The 14205-nt window shown below is 35.4% G+C and overlaps 46 non-coding genes across 46 annotated transcripts; all 46 read left to right on the forward strand.

Moving 5' to 3' along the window:
• Positions 1–432: 432 nt before the first annotated feature.
• TRNAT-AGU (transfer RNA threonine (anticodon AGU)) lies at positions 433–505 on the forward strand. The gene has a single exon. It is a non-coding gene; the product is annotated as a tRNA-Thr (tRNA).
• Positions 506–1074: 569 nt separating this feature from the next.
• TRNAT-UGU (transfer RNA threonine (anticodon UGU)) lies at positions 1075–1147 on the forward strand. Its single transcript has one exon. It is a non-coding gene; the product is annotated as a tRNA-Thr (tRNA).
• A 166-nt stretch (positions 1148–1313) lies between these two features.
• TRNAT-AGU (transfer RNA threonine (anticodon AGU)) lies at positions 1314–1386 on the forward strand. The gene has a single exon. It is a non-coding gene; the product is annotated as a tRNA-Thr (tRNA).
• A 123-nt stretch (positions 1387–1509) lies between these two features.
• On the forward strand, positions 1510–1582 carry TRNAT-UGU (transfer RNA threonine (anticodon UGU)). The gene has a single exon. It is a non-coding gene; the product is annotated as a tRNA-Thr (tRNA).
• A 166-nt stretch (positions 1583–1748) lies between these two features.
• TRNAT-UGU (transfer RNA threonine (anticodon UGU)) lies at positions 1749–1821 on the forward strand. The gene has a single exon. It is a non-coding gene; the product is annotated as a tRNA-Thr (tRNA).
• Positions 1822–1996: 175 nt separating this feature from the next.
• TRNAT-AGU (transfer RNA threonine (anticodon AGU)) lies at positions 1997–2069 on the forward strand. Its single transcript has one exon. It is a non-coding gene; the product is annotated as a tRNA-Thr (tRNA).
• A 157-nt stretch (positions 2070–2226) lies between these two features.
• TRNAT-UGU (transfer RNA threonine (anticodon UGU)) lies at positions 2227–2299 on the forward strand. The gene has a single exon. It is a non-coding gene; the product is annotated as a tRNA-Thr (tRNA).
• A 166-nt stretch (positions 2300–2465) lies between these two features.
• On the forward strand, positions 2466–2538 carry TRNAT-AGU (transfer RNA threonine (anticodon AGU)). The gene has a single exon. It is a non-coding gene; the product is annotated as a tRNA-Thr (tRNA).
• A 133-nt stretch (positions 2539–2671) lies between these two features.
• On the forward strand, positions 2672–2744 carry TRNAT-AGU (transfer RNA threonine (anticodon AGU)). Its single transcript has one exon. It is a non-coding gene; the product is annotated as a tRNA-Thr (tRNA).
• A 133-nt stretch (positions 2745–2877) lies between these two features.
• TRNAT-UGU (transfer RNA threonine (anticodon UGU)) lies at positions 2878–2950 on the forward strand. The gene has a single exon. It is a non-coding gene; the product is annotated as a tRNA-Thr (tRNA).
• A 133-nt stretch (positions 2951–3083) lies between these two features.
• TRNAT-AGU (transfer RNA threonine (anticodon AGU)) lies at positions 3084–3156 on the forward strand. Its single transcript has one exon. It is a non-coding gene; the product is annotated as a tRNA-Thr (tRNA).
• A 133-nt stretch (positions 3157–3289) lies between these two features.
• TRNAT-UGU (transfer RNA threonine (anticodon UGU)) lies at positions 3290–3362 on the forward strand. The gene has a single exon. It is a non-coding gene; the product is annotated as a tRNA-Thr (tRNA).
• Positions 3363–3528: 166 nt separating this feature from the next.
• TRNAT-AGU (transfer RNA threonine (anticodon AGU)) lies at positions 3529–3601 on the forward strand. The gene has a single exon. It is a non-coding gene; the product is annotated as a tRNA-Thr (tRNA).
• Positions 3602–3734: 133 nt separating this feature from the next.
• Positions 3735–3807, forward strand: TRNAT-UGU (transfer RNA threonine (anticodon UGU)). Its single transcript has one exon. It is a non-coding gene; the product is annotated as a tRNA-Thr (tRNA).
• A 133-nt stretch (positions 3808–3940) lies between these two features.
• TRNAT-AGU (transfer RNA threonine (anticodon AGU)) lies at positions 3941–4013 on the forward strand. The gene has a single exon. It is a non-coding gene; the product is annotated as a tRNA-Thr (tRNA).
• Positions 4014–4146: 133 nt separating this feature from the next.
• Positions 4147–4219, forward strand: TRNAT-UGU (transfer RNA threonine (anticodon UGU)). Its single transcript has one exon. It is a non-coding gene; the product is annotated as a tRNA-Thr (tRNA).
• A 372-nt stretch (positions 4220–4591) lies between these two features.
• TRNAT-AGU (transfer RNA threonine (anticodon AGU)) lies at positions 4592–4664 on the forward strand. Its single transcript has one exon. It is a non-coding gene; the product is annotated as a tRNA-Thr (tRNA).
• Positions 4665–4796: 132 nt separating this feature from the next.
• Positions 4797–4869, forward strand: TRNAT-UGU (transfer RNA threonine (anticodon UGU)). Its single transcript has one exon. It is a non-coding gene; the product is annotated as a tRNA-Thr (tRNA).
• A 578-nt stretch (positions 4870–5447) lies between these two features.
• TRNAT-AGU (transfer RNA threonine (anticodon AGU)) lies at positions 5448–5520 on the forward strand. The gene has a single exon. It is a non-coding gene; the product is annotated as a tRNA-Thr (tRNA).
• A 133-nt stretch (positions 5521–5653) lies between these two features.
• Positions 5654–5726, forward strand: TRNAT-UGU (transfer RNA threonine (anticodon UGU)). The gene has a single exon. It is a non-coding gene; the product is annotated as a tRNA-Thr (tRNA).
• A 133-nt stretch (positions 5727–5859) lies between these two features.
• Positions 5860–5932, forward strand: TRNAT-AGU (transfer RNA threonine (anticodon AGU)). Its single transcript has one exon. It is a non-coding gene; the product is annotated as a tRNA-Thr (tRNA).
• Positions 5933–6065: 133 nt separating this feature from the next.
• TRNAT-UGU (transfer RNA threonine (anticodon UGU)) lies at positions 6066–6138 on the forward strand. Its single transcript has one exon. It is a non-coding gene; the product is annotated as a tRNA-Thr (tRNA).
• Positions 6139–6510: 372 nt separating this feature from the next.
• TRNAT-AGU (transfer RNA threonine (anticodon AGU)) lies at positions 6511–6583 on the forward strand. The gene has a single exon. It is a non-coding gene; the product is annotated as a tRNA-Thr (tRNA).
• A 132-nt stretch (positions 6584–6715) lies between these two features.
• Positions 6716–6788, forward strand: TRNAT-UGU (transfer RNA threonine (anticodon UGU)). The gene has a single exon. It is a non-coding gene; the product is annotated as a tRNA-Thr (tRNA).
• Positions 6789–7366: 578 nt separating this feature from the next.
• TRNAT-AGU (transfer RNA threonine (anticodon AGU)) lies at positions 7367–7439 on the forward strand. The gene has a single exon. It is a non-coding gene; the product is annotated as a tRNA-Thr (tRNA).
• A 133-nt stretch (positions 7440–7572) lies between these two features.
• Positions 7573–7645, forward strand: TRNAT-UGU (transfer RNA threonine (anticodon UGU)). Its single transcript has one exon. It is a non-coding gene; the product is annotated as a tRNA-Thr (tRNA).
• A 133-nt stretch (positions 7646–7778) lies between these two features.
• On the forward strand, positions 7779–7851 carry TRNAT-AGU (transfer RNA threonine (anticodon AGU)). The gene has a single exon. It is a non-coding gene; the product is annotated as a tRNA-Thr (tRNA).
• A 133-nt stretch (positions 7852–7984) lies between these two features.
• TRNAT-UGU (transfer RNA threonine (anticodon UGU)) lies at positions 7985–8057 on the forward strand. Its single transcript has one exon. It is a non-coding gene; the product is annotated as a tRNA-Thr (tRNA).
• Positions 8058–8223: 166 nt separating this feature from the next.
• On the forward strand, positions 8224–8296 carry TRNAT-AGU (transfer RNA threonine (anticodon AGU)). Its single transcript has one exon. It is a non-coding gene; the product is annotated as a tRNA-Thr (tRNA).
• Positions 8297–8428: 132 nt separating this feature from the next.
• Positions 8429–8501, forward strand: TRNAT-UGU (transfer RNA threonine (anticodon UGU)). Its single transcript has one exon. It is a non-coding gene; the product is annotated as a tRNA-Thr (tRNA).
• Positions 8502–8634: 133 nt separating this feature from the next.
• On the forward strand, positions 8635–8707 carry TRNAT-AGU (transfer RNA threonine (anticodon AGU)). Its single transcript has one exon. It is a non-coding gene; the product is annotated as a tRNA-Thr (tRNA).
• Positions 8708–9285: 578 nt separating this feature from the next.
• TRNAT-AGU (transfer RNA threonine (anticodon AGU)) lies at positions 9286–9358 on the forward strand. Its single transcript has one exon. It is a non-coding gene; the product is annotated as a tRNA-Thr (tRNA).
• Positions 9359–9490: 132 nt separating this feature from the next.
• On the forward strand, positions 9491–9563 carry TRNAT-UGU (transfer RNA threonine (anticodon UGU)). Its single transcript has one exon. It is a non-coding gene; the product is annotated as a tRNA-Thr (tRNA).
• A 133-nt stretch (positions 9564–9696) lies between these two features.
• Positions 9697–9769, forward strand: TRNAT-AGU (transfer RNA threonine (anticodon AGU)). The gene has a single exon. It is a non-coding gene; the product is annotated as a tRNA-Thr (tRNA).
• A 372-nt stretch (positions 9770–10141) lies between these two features.
• Positions 10142–10214, forward strand: TRNAT-AGU (transfer RNA threonine (anticodon AGU)). The gene has a single exon. It is a non-coding gene; the product is annotated as a tRNA-Thr (tRNA).
• Positions 10215–10347: 133 nt separating this feature from the next.
• Positions 10348–10420, forward strand: TRNAT-AGU (transfer RNA threonine (anticodon AGU)). The gene has a single exon. It is a non-coding gene; the product is annotated as a tRNA-Thr (tRNA).
• Positions 10421–10801: 381 nt separating this feature from the next.
• Positions 10802–10874, forward strand: TRNAT-AGU (transfer RNA threonine (anticodon AGU)). Its single transcript has one exon. It is a non-coding gene; the product is annotated as a tRNA-Thr (tRNA).
• A 569-nt stretch (positions 10875–11443) lies between these two features.
• On the forward strand, positions 11444–11516 carry TRNAT-UGU (transfer RNA threonine (anticodon UGU)). The gene has a single exon. It is a non-coding gene; the product is annotated as a tRNA-Thr (tRNA).
• Positions 11517–11682: 166 nt separating this feature from the next.
• Positions 11683–11755, forward strand: TRNAT-AGU (transfer RNA threonine (anticodon AGU)). The gene has a single exon. It is a non-coding gene; the product is annotated as a tRNA-Thr (tRNA).
• A 133-nt stretch (positions 11756–11888) lies between these two features.
• TRNAT-AGU (transfer RNA threonine (anticodon AGU)) lies at positions 11889–11961 on the forward strand. Its single transcript has one exon. It is a non-coding gene; the product is annotated as a tRNA-Thr (tRNA).
• A 133-nt stretch (positions 11962–12094) lies between these two features.
• TRNAT-UGU (transfer RNA threonine (anticodon UGU)) lies at positions 12095–12167 on the forward strand. Its single transcript has one exon. It is a non-coding gene; the product is annotated as a tRNA-Thr (tRNA).
• A 611-nt stretch (positions 12168–12778) lies between these two features.
• On the forward strand, positions 12779–12851 carry TRNAT-AGU (transfer RNA threonine (anticodon AGU)). The gene has a single exon. It is a non-coding gene; the product is annotated as a tRNA-Thr (tRNA).
• A 569-nt stretch (positions 12852–13420) lies between these two features.
• TRNAT-UGU (transfer RNA threonine (anticodon UGU)) lies at positions 13421–13493 on the forward strand. The gene has a single exon. It is a non-coding gene; the product is annotated as a tRNA-Thr (tRNA).
• Positions 13494–13659: 166 nt separating this feature from the next.
• Positions 13660–13732, forward strand: TRNAT-AGU (transfer RNA threonine (anticodon AGU)). Its single transcript has one exon. It is a non-coding gene; the product is annotated as a tRNA-Thr (tRNA).
• Positions 13733–13855: 123 nt separating this feature from the next.
• On the forward strand, positions 13856–13928 carry TRNAT-UGU (transfer RNA threonine (anticodon UGU)). Its single transcript has one exon. It is a non-coding gene; the product is annotated as a tRNA-Thr (tRNA).
• A 166-nt stretch (positions 13929–14094) lies between these two features.
• TRNAT-UGU (transfer RNA threonine (anticodon UGU)) lies at positions 14095–14167 on the forward strand. The gene has a single exon. It is a non-coding gene; the product is annotated as a tRNA-Thr (tRNA).
• Positions 14168–14205: the final 38 nt, after the last annotated feature.

A 14205-nucleotide genomic window follows, 5' to 3' on the forward strand; every position in this document is an offset into this window, starting at 1 on the left:
TAATGAGTTCGATTCTCGTCGGAGCCTCGCTGTTATGTTACTTGAACTAGATTTCGTAGCTGTTAAATTTTGAAAAATTAAAAATCATAGTTGATTTAGATGAGCATTTATGCAAACAATAGTGTAAAAGTTCCGATGAGATAATTTACTGAAATATTCAGAATTCATATCGCTTCAAAGCAAGGCCTTCGTGGCTTATTGGTTAAAGCGCCTGTCTAGTAAACAGGGGATCATGAGTTCGATTCTCGTCGGAGCCTCGCTGTTATGTTACTTGAACTAGATTTCGTAGGTGTTAAACTTTGAAAAATTAAAAATAATAGTTGATTTAGATATGCATTTTTGCAAACAATTGAGTAAAAGTTCCGATGAGATAATTTAATTAAATTACTGAAATTACTGAAATATTTTGCATTCATATCGCTTCACAGCAAAGGCTGCGTAGCTTAGTGGTTATAGCACCTGTCTAGTAAACAGGAGATCATGAGTTCGATTCTCGTCGGAGCCTCACTTTTATGTTACTTGAACTAGATTTCGTAGCTGTTAAATTTTGAAAAATTAAAAATAATAGTTGATTTAGATGAGCATTTATGCAAACAATAGTGTAAAAGTTCCGATGAGATAATTTACTGAAATATTCAGAATTCATATCGCCTCAAAGCAAGGCCTTCGTGGCTTAGTGGTTACAGCGCCTGTCTAGTAATCAGGAGATCATGAGTTCGATTCTCGTCGGAGCCTCGCTGTTATGTTACTTGAACTAGATTTCGTAGCTATTAAATTTTGAAAAATAAAAACAATAGGGTAAAAATTCCGATGAGTTAACTTAGTTAAATTACTGGACTATTCAGCATTCATGTCGCTTCAAAGCAAGGGCTCCGTGGCTTAGTGGTTAAAGCGACTGTCTAGTCAACAGGAGAGCATGAGTTCGATTCTCGTCGAAGCCTTGCTGTTATGTTAATTGATCTAGATTTCGTAGCTATTAAAGTTTGAAAAATTAAAACAATAGGGTAAAAATTCCAATGAGTTAATTTAGTTAAATTACTGAAATATTCTGCAGTCATATCGATTCAATGCAAGGGCTCTGTGGCTTAGTGGTTAAAGCCCCTGTCTTGTAAACAGGAGGTCATGAGTTCGATTCTAGTCGGAGCCTCGCTGTTATATTACTTGAACTAGATTTCGTAGCTATTAAATTTTGAAAAATTGAAAATAATTGTTGATTTAGATATGCATATATGCAAACAATAGTGTAAAAGTTCCGATGATATAATTTAGTTAATTTACTGAAATATTCAGAATTCATATCACTTCAAAGCAAGGGCTCCGTGGCTTAGTGGTTTAAGCGCCTGTCTAGTAAACAGGAGATCATGAGTTCGATTCTCGTCGGAGCCTCGCTGTTATGTAGATTTCGTAGCTATTAAAGTTTGAAAAATTAAAACAGTAGGGTAAAAATTCCAATGAGTTAATTTAGTTAAATTACTGAAATATTCTGCAGTCATATCGATTCAATGCAAGGGCTCTGTGGCTTAGTGGTTAAAGCCCCTGTCTTGTAAACAGGAGGTCATGAGTTCGATTCTAGTCGGAGCCTCGCTGTTATATTACTTGAACTAGATTTCGTAGCTATTAAATTTTGAAAAATTGAAAATAATTGTTGATTTAGATATGCATATATGCAAACAATAGTGTAAAAGTTCCGATGATATAATTTAGTTAATTTACTGAAATATTCAGAATTCATATCACTTCAAAGCAAGGGCTCCGTGGCTTAGTGGTTTAAGCGCCAGTCTTGTAAACAGGAGATCATGAGTTCGATTCTCGTCGGAGCCTCGCTGTTATGTTACTTGAACTAGATTTCGTAGGTGTTAAACTTTGAAAAATTAAAAATAATAGTTGATTTAGATATGCATTTTTGCAAACAATAGAGTAAAAGTTCCGATGAGATAATTTAATTAAATTACTGAAATTACTGAAATATTTTGCATTCATATCGCTTCACAGCAAAGGCTGCGTAGCTTAGTGGTTATAGCACCTGTCTAGTAAACAGGAGATCATGAGTTCGATTCTCGTCGGAGCCTCACTTTTATGTTACTTGAACTAGATTTCGTAGCTGTTAAATTTTGAAAAATTAAAAATAATAGTTGATTTAGATGAGCATTTATGCAAACAATAGTGTAAAAGTTCCGATGAGATAATTTACTGAAATATTCAGCATTCATGTCGCTTCATAGCAAGGGCTCCGTGGCTTAGTGGTTAAAGCGACTGTCTTGTAAACAGGAGGTCATGAGTTCGATTCTCGTCGGAGCCTCGCTGTTATATTACTTGAACTAGATTTCGTAGCTATTAAAATTTGAAAAATTGAAAATAATTGTTGATTTAGATATGCATATATGCAAACAAAAGTGTAAAAGTTCCGATGATATAATTTAGTTAATTTACTGAAATATTCAGAATTCATATCACTTCAAAGCAAGGGCTCCGTGGCTTAGTGGTTTAAGCGCCTGTCTAGTAAACAGGAGATCATGAGTTCGATTCTCGTCGGAGCCTCGCTGTTAAGTTACTTGAACTAGACTTCGTAGCTATATAATTTTGAAAAATTAAAATAATAGGGCAAAAGTTCCGATGAGATAATTTAGTTAAATTACTGGAATATTCAGCATTCAAGTCGCTTCAAAGCAAGGGCTCCGTGGCTTAGTAGTTAAAGCGCCTGTCTAGTAAACAGGAGATCATGAGTTCGATTCTCGTCGGAGCCTCGCTGTTATGTTACCTGAACTAGATTTCGTAGCTATATAATTTTGAAAAATTAAAATAATAGGGCAAAAGTTTCGATGAGATAATTTAGTTAATTTACTGAAATATTCTGCATTCATATCGCTTCAATGCAAGGGCTCTGTGGCTTAGTGGTTAAAGCGCCTGTCTTGTAAACAGGAGATCATGAGTTCGATTTTCGTCGGAGCCTCGCTGTTATATTACTTGAACTAGATTTCGTAGCTATTAAATTTTGAAAAATTAAAATAATAGGGCAAAAGTTCCGATGAGATAATTTAGTTAAATTAATGGAATATTCAGCATTCATGTCGCTTCAAAGCAAGGGTTCCGTGGCTTAGTGGTTAAAGCGCCTGTCTAGTAAACAGGAGATCATGAGTTCGATTCTCGTCGGAGCCTCGCTGTTATGTTACTTGAACTAGATTTCGTAGCTATATAATATTGAAAAATTAAAATAATAGGGCAATAGTTTCGATGAGATAATTTAGTTAATTTACTGAAATATTCTGCATTCATATCGCTTCAAAGCAAGGGCTCCGTGGCTTAGTGATTAAAGCGCCTGTCTTGTAAACAGGAGGTCATGAGTTCGATTCTCGTCGGAGCCTCGCTGTTATATTACTTGAACTAGATTTCGTAGCTATTAAAATTTGAAAAATTGAAAATAATTGTTGATTTAGATATGCATATATGCAAACAAAAGTGTAAAAGTTCCGATGATATAATTTAGTTAATTTACTGAAATATTCAGAATTCATATCACTTCAAAGCAAGGGCTCCGTGGCTTAGTGGTTTAAGCGCCTGTCTAGTAAACAGGAGATCATGAGTTCGATTCTCGTCGGAGCCTCGCTGTTAAGTTACTTGAACTAGACTTCGTAGCTATATAATTTTGAAAAATTAAAATAATAGGGCAAAAGTTTCGATGAGATAATTTAGTTAATTTACTGAAATATTCTGCATTCATATCGCTTCAATACAAGGGCTCTGTGGCTTAGTGGTTAAAGCGCCTGTCTTGTAAACAGGAGATCATGAGTTCGATTTTCGTCGGAGCCTCGCTGTTATATTACTTGAACTAGATTTCGTAGCTATTAAATTTTGAAAAATTAAAATAATAGGGCAAAAGTTCCGATGAGATAATTTAGTTAAATTAATGGAATATTCAGCATTCATGTCGCTTCAAAGCAAGGGTTCCGTGGCTTAGTGGTTAAAGCGCCTGTCTAGTAAACAGGAGATCATGAGTTCGATTCTCGTCGGAGCCTCGCTGTTATGTTACTTGAACTAGATTTCGTAGCTATATAATATTAAAAAATTAAAATAATAGGGCAAAAGTTTCGATGAGATAATTTAGTTAATTTACTGAAATATTCTGCATTCATATCGCTTCAAAGCAAGGGCTCCGTGGCTTAGTGATTAAAGCGCCTGTCTTGTAAACAGGAGGTCATGAGTTCGATTCTCGTCGGAGCCTCGCTGTTATATTACTTGAACTAGATTTCGTAGCTATTAAATTTTGAAAAATTGAAAATAATTGTTGATTTAGATATGCATATATGCAAACAATAGTGTAAAAGTTCCGATGATATAATTTAGTTAATTTACTGAAATATTCAGAATTCATATCACTTCAAAGCAAGGGCTCCGTGGCTTAGTTGTTTAAGCGCCTGTCTAGTAAACAGGAGATCATGAGTTCGATTCTCGTCGGAGCCTCGCTGTTAAGTTACTTGAACTAGACTTCGTAGCTATATAATTTTGAAAAATTAAAAAAATAGGGCAAAAGTTCCGATGAGATAATTTAGTTAAATTACTGGAATATTCAGCATTCAAGTCGCTTCAAAGCAAGGGCTCCGTGGCTTAGTGGTTAAAGCGCCTGTCTAGTAAACAGGAGATCATGAGTTCGATTCTCGTCGGAGCCTCGCTGTTATGTTACTTGAACTAGATTTCGTAGCTGTATAATTTTGAAAATTAAAATAATAGGGCAAAAGTTTCGATGAGATAATTTAGTTAATTTACTGAAATATTCTGCATTCATATCGCTTCAATGCAAGGGCTCTGTGGCTTAGTGGTTAAAGCGCCTGTCTTGTAAACAGGAGATCATGAGTTCGATTTTCGTCGGAGCCTCGCTGTTATATTACTTGAACTAGATTTCGTAGCTATTAAATTTTGAAAAATTAAAATAATAGGGCAAAAGTTCCGATGAGATAATTTAGTTAAATTAATGGAATATTCAGCATTCATGTCGCTTCAAAGCAAGGGTTCCGTGGCTTAGTGGTTAAAGCGCCTGTCTAGTAAACAGGAGATCATGAGTTCTATTCTCGTCGGAGCCTCGCTGTTATGTTACTTGAACTAGATTTCGTAGCTATATAATATTGAAAAATTAAAATAATAGGGCAAAAGTTTCGATGAGATAATTTAGTTAATTTACTGAAATATTCTGCATTCATATCGCTTCAAAGCAAGGGTACCGAGGCTTAGTGATTAAAGCGCCTGTCTTGTAAACAGGAGGTCATGAGTTCGATTCTCGTCGGAGCCTCGCTGTTATATTACTTGAACTAGATTTCGTAGCTATTAAATTTTGAAAAATTGAAAATAATTGTTGATTTAGATATGCATATATGCAAACAATAGCGTAAAAGTTCCGATGATATAATTTAGTTAATTTACTGAAATGTTCAGAATTCATATCACTTCAAAGCAAGGGCTCCGTGGCTTAGTGGTTTAAGCGCCTGTCTAGTAAACAGGAGATCATGAGTTCGATTCTCGTCGGAGCCTCGCTGTTAAGTTACTTGAACTAGACTTCGTAGCTATATAATTTTGAAAAATTAAAATAATAGGGCAAAAGTTTCGATGAGATAATTTAGTTAATTTACTGAAATATTCTGCATTCATATCGCTTCAATGCAAGGGCTCTGTGGCTTAGTGGTTAAAGCGCCTGTCTTGTAAACAGGAGATCATGAGTTCGATTTTCGTCGGAGCCTCGCTGTTATATTACTTGAACTAGATTTCGTAGCTATTAAATTTTGAAAAATTAAAATAATAGGGCAAAAGTTCCGATGAGATAATTTAGTTAAATTAATGGAATATTCAGCATTCATGTCGCTTCAAAGCAAGGGTTCCGTGGCTTAGTGGTTAAAGCGCCTGTCTAGTAAACAGGAGATCATGAGTTCGATTCTCGTCGGAGCCTCGCTGTTATGTTACTTGAACTAGATTTCGTAGCTATATAATATTAAAAAATTAAAATAATAGGGCAAAAGTTTCGATGAGATAATTTAGTTAATTTACTGAAATATTCTGCATTCATATCGCTTCAAAGCAAGGGCTCCGTGGCTTAGTGATTAAAGCGCCTGTCTTGTAAACAGGAGGTCATGAGTTCGATTCTCGTCGGAGCCTCGCTGTTATATTACTTGAACTAGATTTCGTAGCTATTAAATTTTGAAAAATTGAAAATAATTGTTGATTTAGATATGCATATATGCAAACAATAGTGTAAAAGTTCCGATGATATAATTTAGTTAATTTACTGAAATATTCAGAATTCATATCACTTCAAAGCAAGGGCTCCGTGGCTTAGTTGTTTAAGCGCCTGTCTAGTAAACAGGAGATCATGAGTTCGATTCTCGTCGGAGCCTCGCTGTTAAGTTACTTGAACTAGACTTCGTAGCTATATAATTTTGAAAAATTAAAAAAATAGGGCAAAAGTTCCGATGAGATAATTTAGTTAAATTACTGGAATATTCAGCATTCAAGTCGCTTCAAAGCAAGGGCTCCGTGGCTTAGTGGTTAAAGCGCCTGTCTAGTAAACAGGAGATCATGAGTTCGATTCTCGTCGGAGCCTCGCTGTTATGTTACTTGAACTAGATTTCGTAGCTGTATAATTTTGAAAATTAAAATAATAGGGCAAAAGTTTCGATGAGATAATTTAGTTAATTTACTGAAATATTCTGCATTCATATCGCTTCAATGCAAGGGCTCTGTGGCTTAGTGGTTAAAGCGCCTGTCTTGTAAACAGGAGATCATGAGTTCGATTTTCGTCGGAGCCTCGCTGTTATATTACTTGAACTAGATTTCGTAGCTATTAAATTTTGAAAAATTAAAATAATAGGGCAAAAGTTCCGATGAGATAATTTAGTTAAATTAATGGAATATTCAGCATTCATGTCGCTTCAAAGCAAGGGTTCCGTGGCGTAGTGGTTAAAGCGCCTGTCTAGTAAACAGGAGATCATGAGTTCGATTCTCGTCGGAGCCTCGCTGTTATGTTACTTGAACTAGATTTCGTAGCTATATAATATTGAAAAATTAAAATAATAGGGCAAAAGTTTCGATGAGATAATTTAGTTAATTTACTGAAATATTCTGCATTCATATCGCTTCAAAGCAAGGGTACCGAGGCTTAGTGATTAAAGCGCCTGTCTTGTAAACAGGAGGTCATGAGTTCGATTCTCGTCGGAGCCTCGCTGTTATATTACTTGAACTAGATTTCGTAGCTATTAAATTTTGAAAAATTGAAAATAATTGTTGATTTAGATATGCATATATGCAAACAATAGCGTAAAAGTTCCGATGATATAATTTAGTTAATTTACTGAAATGTTCAGAATTCATATCACTTCAAAGCAAGGGCTCCGTGGCTTAGTGGTTTAAGCGCCTGTCTAGTAAACAGGAGATCATGAGTTCGATTCTCGTCGGAGCCTCGCTGTTAAGTTACTTGAACTAGACTTCGTAGCTATATAATTTTGAAAAATTAAAATAATAGGGCAAAAGTTTCGATGAGATAATTTAGTTAATTTACTGAAATATTCTGCATTCATATCGCTTCAATGCAAGGGCTCTGTGGCTTAGTGGTTAAAGCGCCTGTCTTGTAAACAGGAGATCATGAGTTCGATTTTCGTCGGAGCCTCGCTGTTATATTACTTGAACTAGATTTCGTAGCTATTAAATTTTGAAAAATTAAAATAATAGGGCAAAAGTTCCGATGAGATAATTTAGTTAAATTAATGGAATATTCAGCATTCATGTCGCTTCAAAGCAAGGGTTCCGTGGCTTAGTGGTTAAAGCGCCTGTCTAGTAAACAGGAGATCATGAGTTCGATTCTCGTCGGAGCCTCGCTGTTATGTTACTTGAACTAGATTTCGTAGCTATATAATATTAAAAAATTAAAATAATAGGGCAAAAGTTTCGATGAGATAATTTAGTTAATTTACTGAAATATTCTGCATTCATATCGCTTCAAAGCAAGGGCTCCGTGGCTTAGTGATTAAAGCGCCTGTCTTGTAAACAGGAGGTCATGAGTTCGATTCTCGTCGGAGCCTCGCTGTTATATTACTTGAACTAGATTTCGTAGCTATTAAATTTTGAAAAATTGAAAATAATTGTTGATTTAGATATGCATATATGCAAACAATAGTGTAAAAGTTCCGATGATATAATTTAGTTAATTTACTGAAATATTCAGAATTCATATCACTTCAAAGCAAGGGCTCCGTGGCTTAGTGGTTAAAGCGCCTGTCTAGTAAACAGGAGATCATGAGTTCGATTCTCGTCGGAGCCTCGCTGTTATGTTACTTGAACTAGATTTCGTAGCTGTATAATTTTGAAAATTAAAATAATAGGGCAAAAGTTTCGATGAGATAATTTAGTTAATTTACTGAAATATTCTGCATTCATATCGCTTCAATGCAAGGGCTCTGTGGCTTAGTGGTTAAAGCGCCTGTCTTGTAAACAGGAGATCATGAGTTCGATTTTCGTCGGAGCCTCGCTGTTATATTACTTGAACTAGATTTCGTAGCTATTAAATTTTGAAAAATTAAAATAATAGGGCAGAAGTTCCGATGAGATAATTTAGTTAAATTAATGGAATATTCAGCATTCATGTCGCTTCAAAGCAAGGGTTCCGTGGCTTAGTGGTTAAAGCGCCTGTCTAGTAAACAGGAGATCATGAGTTCGATTCTCGTCGGAGCCTCGCTGTTATGTTACTTGAACTAGATTTCGTAGCTATATAATATTGAAAAATTAAAATAATAGGGCAAAAGTTTCGATGAGATAATTTAGTTAATTTACTGAAATATTCTGCATTCATATCGCTTCAAAGCAAGGGTACCGAGGCTTAGTGATTAAAGCGCCTGTCTTGTAAACAGGAGGTCATGAGTTCGATTCTCGTCGGAGCCTCGCTGTTATATTACTTGAACTAGATTTCGTAGCTATTAAATTTTGAAAAATTGAAAATAATTGTTGATTTAGATATGCATATATGCAAACAATAGTGTAAAAGTTCCGATGATATAATTTAGTTAATTTACTGAAATGTTCAGAATTCATATCACTTCAAAGCAAGGGCTCCGTGGCTTTGTGGTTTAAGCGCCTGTCTAGTAAACAGGAGATCATGAGTTCGATTCTCGTCGGAGCCTCGCTGTTAAGTTACTTGAACTAGACTTCGTAGCTATATAATTTTGAAAAATTAAAAAAATAGGGCAAAAGTTCCGATGAGATAATTTAGTTAAATTACTGGAATATTCAGCATTCAAGTCGCTTCAAAGCAAGGGCTCCGTGGCTTAGTGGTTAAAGCGCCTGTCTAGTAAACAGGAGATCATGAGTTCGATTCTCGTCGGAGCCTCGCTGTTATGTTACTTGAACTAGATTTCGTAGCTGTATAATTTTGAAAATTAAAATAATAGGGCAAAAGTTTCGATGAGATAATTTAGTTAATTTACTGAAATATTCTGCATTCATATCGCTTCAATGCAAGGGCTCTGTGGCTTAGTGGTTAAAGCGCCTGTCTTGTAAACAGGAGATCATGAGTTCGATTTTCGTCGGAGCCTCGCTGTTATATTACTTGAACTAGATTTCGTAGCTATTAAATTTTGAAAAATTAAAATAATAGGGCAAAAGTTCCGATGAGATAATTTAGTTAAATTAATGGAATATTCAGCATTCATGTCGCTTCAAAGCAAGGGTTCCGTGGCTTAGTGGTTAAAGCGCCTGTCTAGTAAACAGGAGATCATGAGTTCGATTCTCGTCGGAGCCTCGCTGTTATGTTACTTGAACTAGATTTCGTAGCTATATAATATTGAAAAATTAAAATAATAGGGCAAAAGTTTCGATGAGATAATTTAGTTAATTTACTGAAATATTCTGCATTCATATCGCTTCAAAGCAAGGGTACCGAGGCTTAGTGATTAAAGCGCCTGTCTTGTAAACAGGAGGTCATGAGTTCGATTCTCGTCGGAGCCTCGCTGTTATATTACTTGAACTAGATTTCGTAGCTATTAAATTTTGAAAAATTGAAAATAATTGTTGATTTAGATATGCATATATGCAAACAATAGTGTAAAAGTTCCGATGATATAATTTAGTTAATTTACTGAAATGTTCAGAATTCATATCACTTCAAAGCAAGGGCTCCGTGGCTTAGTGGTTTAAGCGCCTGTCTAGTAAACAGGAGATCATGAGTTCGATTCTCGTCGGAGCCTCGCTGTTAAGTTACTTGAACTAGACTTCGTAGCTATATAATTTTGAAAAATTAAAATAATAGGGCAAAAGTTCCGATGAGATAATTTAGTTAAATTACTGGAATATTCAGCATTCAAGTCGCTTCAAAGCAAGGGCTCCGTGGCTTAGTGGTTAAAGCGCCTGTCTAGTAAACAGGAGATCATGAGTTCGATTCTCGTCGGAGCCTCGCTGTTATGTTACTTGAACTAGATTTCGTAGCTATATAATTTTGAAAAATTAAAATAATAGGGTAAAAGTTTCGATGAGATAATTTAGTTAATTTACTGAAATATTCTGCATTCATATCGCTTCAATGCAAGGCCTTCGTGGCTTATTGGTTAAAGCGCCTGTCTAGTAAACAGGGGATCATGAGTTCGATTCTCGTCGGAGCCTCGCTGTTATGTTACTTGAACTAGATTTCGTAGGTGTTAAACTTTGAAAAATTAAAAATAATAGTTGATTTAGATATGCATTTTTGCAAACAATTGAGTAAAAGTTCCGATGAGATAATTTAATTAAATTACTGAAATTACTGAAATATTTTGCATTCATATCGCTTCACAGCAAAGGCTGCGTAGCTTAGTGGTTATAGCACCTGTCTAGTAAACAGGAGATCATGAGTTCGATTCTCGTCGGAGCCTCACTTTTATGTTACTTGAACTAGATTTCGTAGCTGTTAAATTTTGAAAAATTAAAAATAATAGTTGATTTAGATGAGCATTTATGCAAACAATAGTGTAAAAGTTCCGATGAGATAATTTACTGAAATATTCAGAATTCATATCGCCTCAAAGCAAGGCCTTCGTGGCTTAGTGGTTACAGCGCCTGTCTAGTAATCAGGAGATCATGAGTTCGATTCTCGTCGGAGCCTCGCTGTTATGTTACTTGAACTAGATTTCGTAGCTATTAAATTTTGAAAAATAAAAACAATAGGGTAAAAATTCCGATGAGTTAATTTAGTTAAATTACTGGACTATTCAGCATTCATGTCGCTTCAAAGCAAGGGCTCCGTGGCTTAGTGGTTAAAGCGACTGTCTAGTCAACAGGAGAGCATGAGTTCGATTCTCGTCGAAGCCTTGCTGTTATGTTAATTGATCTAGATTTCGTAGCTATTAAAGTTTGAAAAATTAAAACAATAGGGTAAAAATTCCAATGAGTTAATTTAGTTAAATTACTGAAATATTCTGCAGTCATATCGATTCAATGCAAGGGCTCTGTGGCTTAGTGGTTAAAGCCCCTGTCTTGTAAACAGGAGGTCATGAGTTCGATTCTAGTCGGAGCCTCGCTGTTATATTACTTGAACTAGATTTCGTAGCTATTAAATTTTGAAAAATTGAAAATAATTGTTGATTTAGATATGCATATATGCAAACAATAGTGTAAAAGTTCCGATGATATAATTTAGTTAATTTACTGAAATATTCAGAATTCATATCACTTCAAAGCAAGGGCTCCGTGGCTTAGTGGTTTAAGCGCCTGTCTAGTAAACAGGAGATCATGAGTTCGATTCTCGTCGGAGCCTCGCTGTTAAGTTACTTGAACTAGACTTCGTAGCTATATAATTTTGAAAAATTAAAATAATAGGGCAAAAGTTCCGATGAGATAATTTAGTTAAATTACTGGAATATTCAGCATTCAAGTCGCTTCAAAGCAAGGGCTCCGTGGCTTAGTGGTTAAAGCGCCTGTCTAGTAAACAGGAGATCATGAGTTCGATTCTCGTCGGAGCCTCGCTGTTATGTTAATTGAACTAGATTTCGTAGCTATATAATTTTGAAAAATTAAAGTAATAGGGCAAAAGTTTCGATGAGATAATTTAGTTAATTTACTGAAATATTCTGCATTCATATCGCTTCAATGCAAGGGCTCTGTGGCTTAGTGGTTAAAGCGCCTGTCTTGTAAACAGGAGATCATGAGTTCGATTTTCGTCGGAGCCTCGCTGTTATATTACTTGAACTAGATTTCGTAGCTATTAAATTTTGAAAAATTAAAATAATAGGGCAAAAGTTCCGATGAGATAATTTAGTTAAATTAATGGAATATTCAGCATTCATGTCGCTTCAAAGCAAGGGTTCCGTGGCTTAGTGGTTAAAGCGCCTGTCTAGTAAACAGGAGATAATGAGTTCGATTCTCGTCGGAGCCTCGCTGTTATGTTACTTGAACTAGATTTCGTAGCTGTTAAATTTTGAAAAATTAAAAATCATAGTTGATTTAGATGAGCATTTATGCAAACAATAGTGTAAAAGTTCCGATGAGATAATTTACTGAAATATTCAGAATTCATATCGCTTCAAAGCAAGGCCTTCGTGGCTTATTGGTTAAAGCGCCTGTCTAGTAAACAGGGGATCATGAGTTCGATTCTCGTCGGAGCCTCGCTGTTATGTTACTTGAACTAGATTTCGTAGGTGTTAAACTTTGAAAAATTAAAAATAATAGTTGATTTAGATATGCATTTTTGCAAACAATTGAGTAAAAGTTCCGATGAGATAATTTAATTAAATTACTGAAATTACTGAAATATTTTGCATTCATATCGCTTCACAGCAAAGGCTGCGTAGCTTAGTGGTTATAGCACCTGTCTAGTAAACAGGAGATCATGAGTTCGATTCTCGTCGGAGCCTCACTTTTATGTTACTTGAACTAGATTTCGTAGCTGTTAAATTTTGAAAAATTAAAAATAATAGTTGATTTAGATGAGCATTTATGCAAACAATAGTGTAAAAGTTCCGATGAGATAATTTACTGAAATATTCAGAATTCATATCGCCTCAAAGCAAGGCCTTCGTGGCTTAGTGGTTACAGCGCCTGTCTAGTAATCAGGAGATCATGAGTTCGATTCTCGTCGGAGCCTCGCTGTTATGTTACTTGAACTAGATTTCGTAGCTATTAAATTTTGAAAAATAAAAACAATAGGGTAAAAATTCCGATGAGTTAATTTAGTTAAATTACTGGACTATTCAGCATTCATGTCGCTTCAAAGCAAGGGCTCCGTGGCTTAGTGGTTAAAGCGACTGTCTAGTCAACAGGAGAGCATGAGTTCGATTCTCGTCGAAGCCTTGCTGTTATGTTAATTGATCTAGATTTCGTAGCTATTAAAGTTTGAAAAATTAAAACAATAGGGTAAAAATTCCAATGAGTTAATTTAGTTAAATTACTGAAATATTCTGCAGTCATATCGATTCAATGCAAGGGCTCTGTGGCTTAGTGGTTAAAGCCCCTGTCTTGTAAACAGGAGGTCATGAGTTCGATTCTAGTCGGAGCCTCGCTGTTATATTACTTGAACTAGATTTCGTAGCTATTAAATTTTGAAAAATTGAAAATAATTGTTGATTTAGATATGCATATATGCAAACAATAGTGTAAAAGTTCCGATGATATAATTTAGTTAATTTACTGAAATATTCAGAATTCATATCACTTCAAAGCAAGGGCTCCGTGGCTTAGTGGTTTAAGCGCCTGTCTAGTAAACAGGAGATCATGAGTTCGATTCTCGTCGGAGCCTCGCTGTTATGTAGATTTCGTAGCTATTAAAGTTTGAAAAATTAAAACAGTAGGGTAAAAATTCCAATGAGTTAATTTAGTTAAATTACTGAAATATTCTGCAGTCATATCGATTCAATGCAAGGGCTCTGTGGCTTAGTGGTTAAAGCCCCTGTCTTGTAAACAGGAGGTCATGAGTTCGATTCTAGTCGGAGCCTCGCTGTTATATTACTTGAACTAGATTTCGTAGCTATTAAATTTTGAAAAATTGAAAATAATTGTTGATTTAGATATGCATATATGCAAACAATAGTGTAAAAGTTCCGATGATATAATTTAGTTAATTTACTGAAATATTCAGAATTCATATCACTTCAAAGCAAGGGCTCCGTGGCTTAGTGGTTTAAGCGCCAGTCTTGTAAACAGGAGATCATGAGTTCGATTCTCGTCGGAGCCTCGCTGTTATGTTACTTGAACTAGATTTCGTAGGTGTTA

This window comes from Phalangium opilio, unplaced genomic scaffold (genome assembly GCF_054372755.1).
Source record: "Phalangium opilio isolate 3A_F unplaced genomic scaffold, DU_Popi_V2 ptg000092l_1, whole genome shotgun sequence".
NCBI classification, from domain to species: domain Eukaryota; kingdom Metazoa; phylum Arthropoda; class Arachnida; order Opiliones; family Phalangiidae; genus Phalangium; species Phalangium opilio.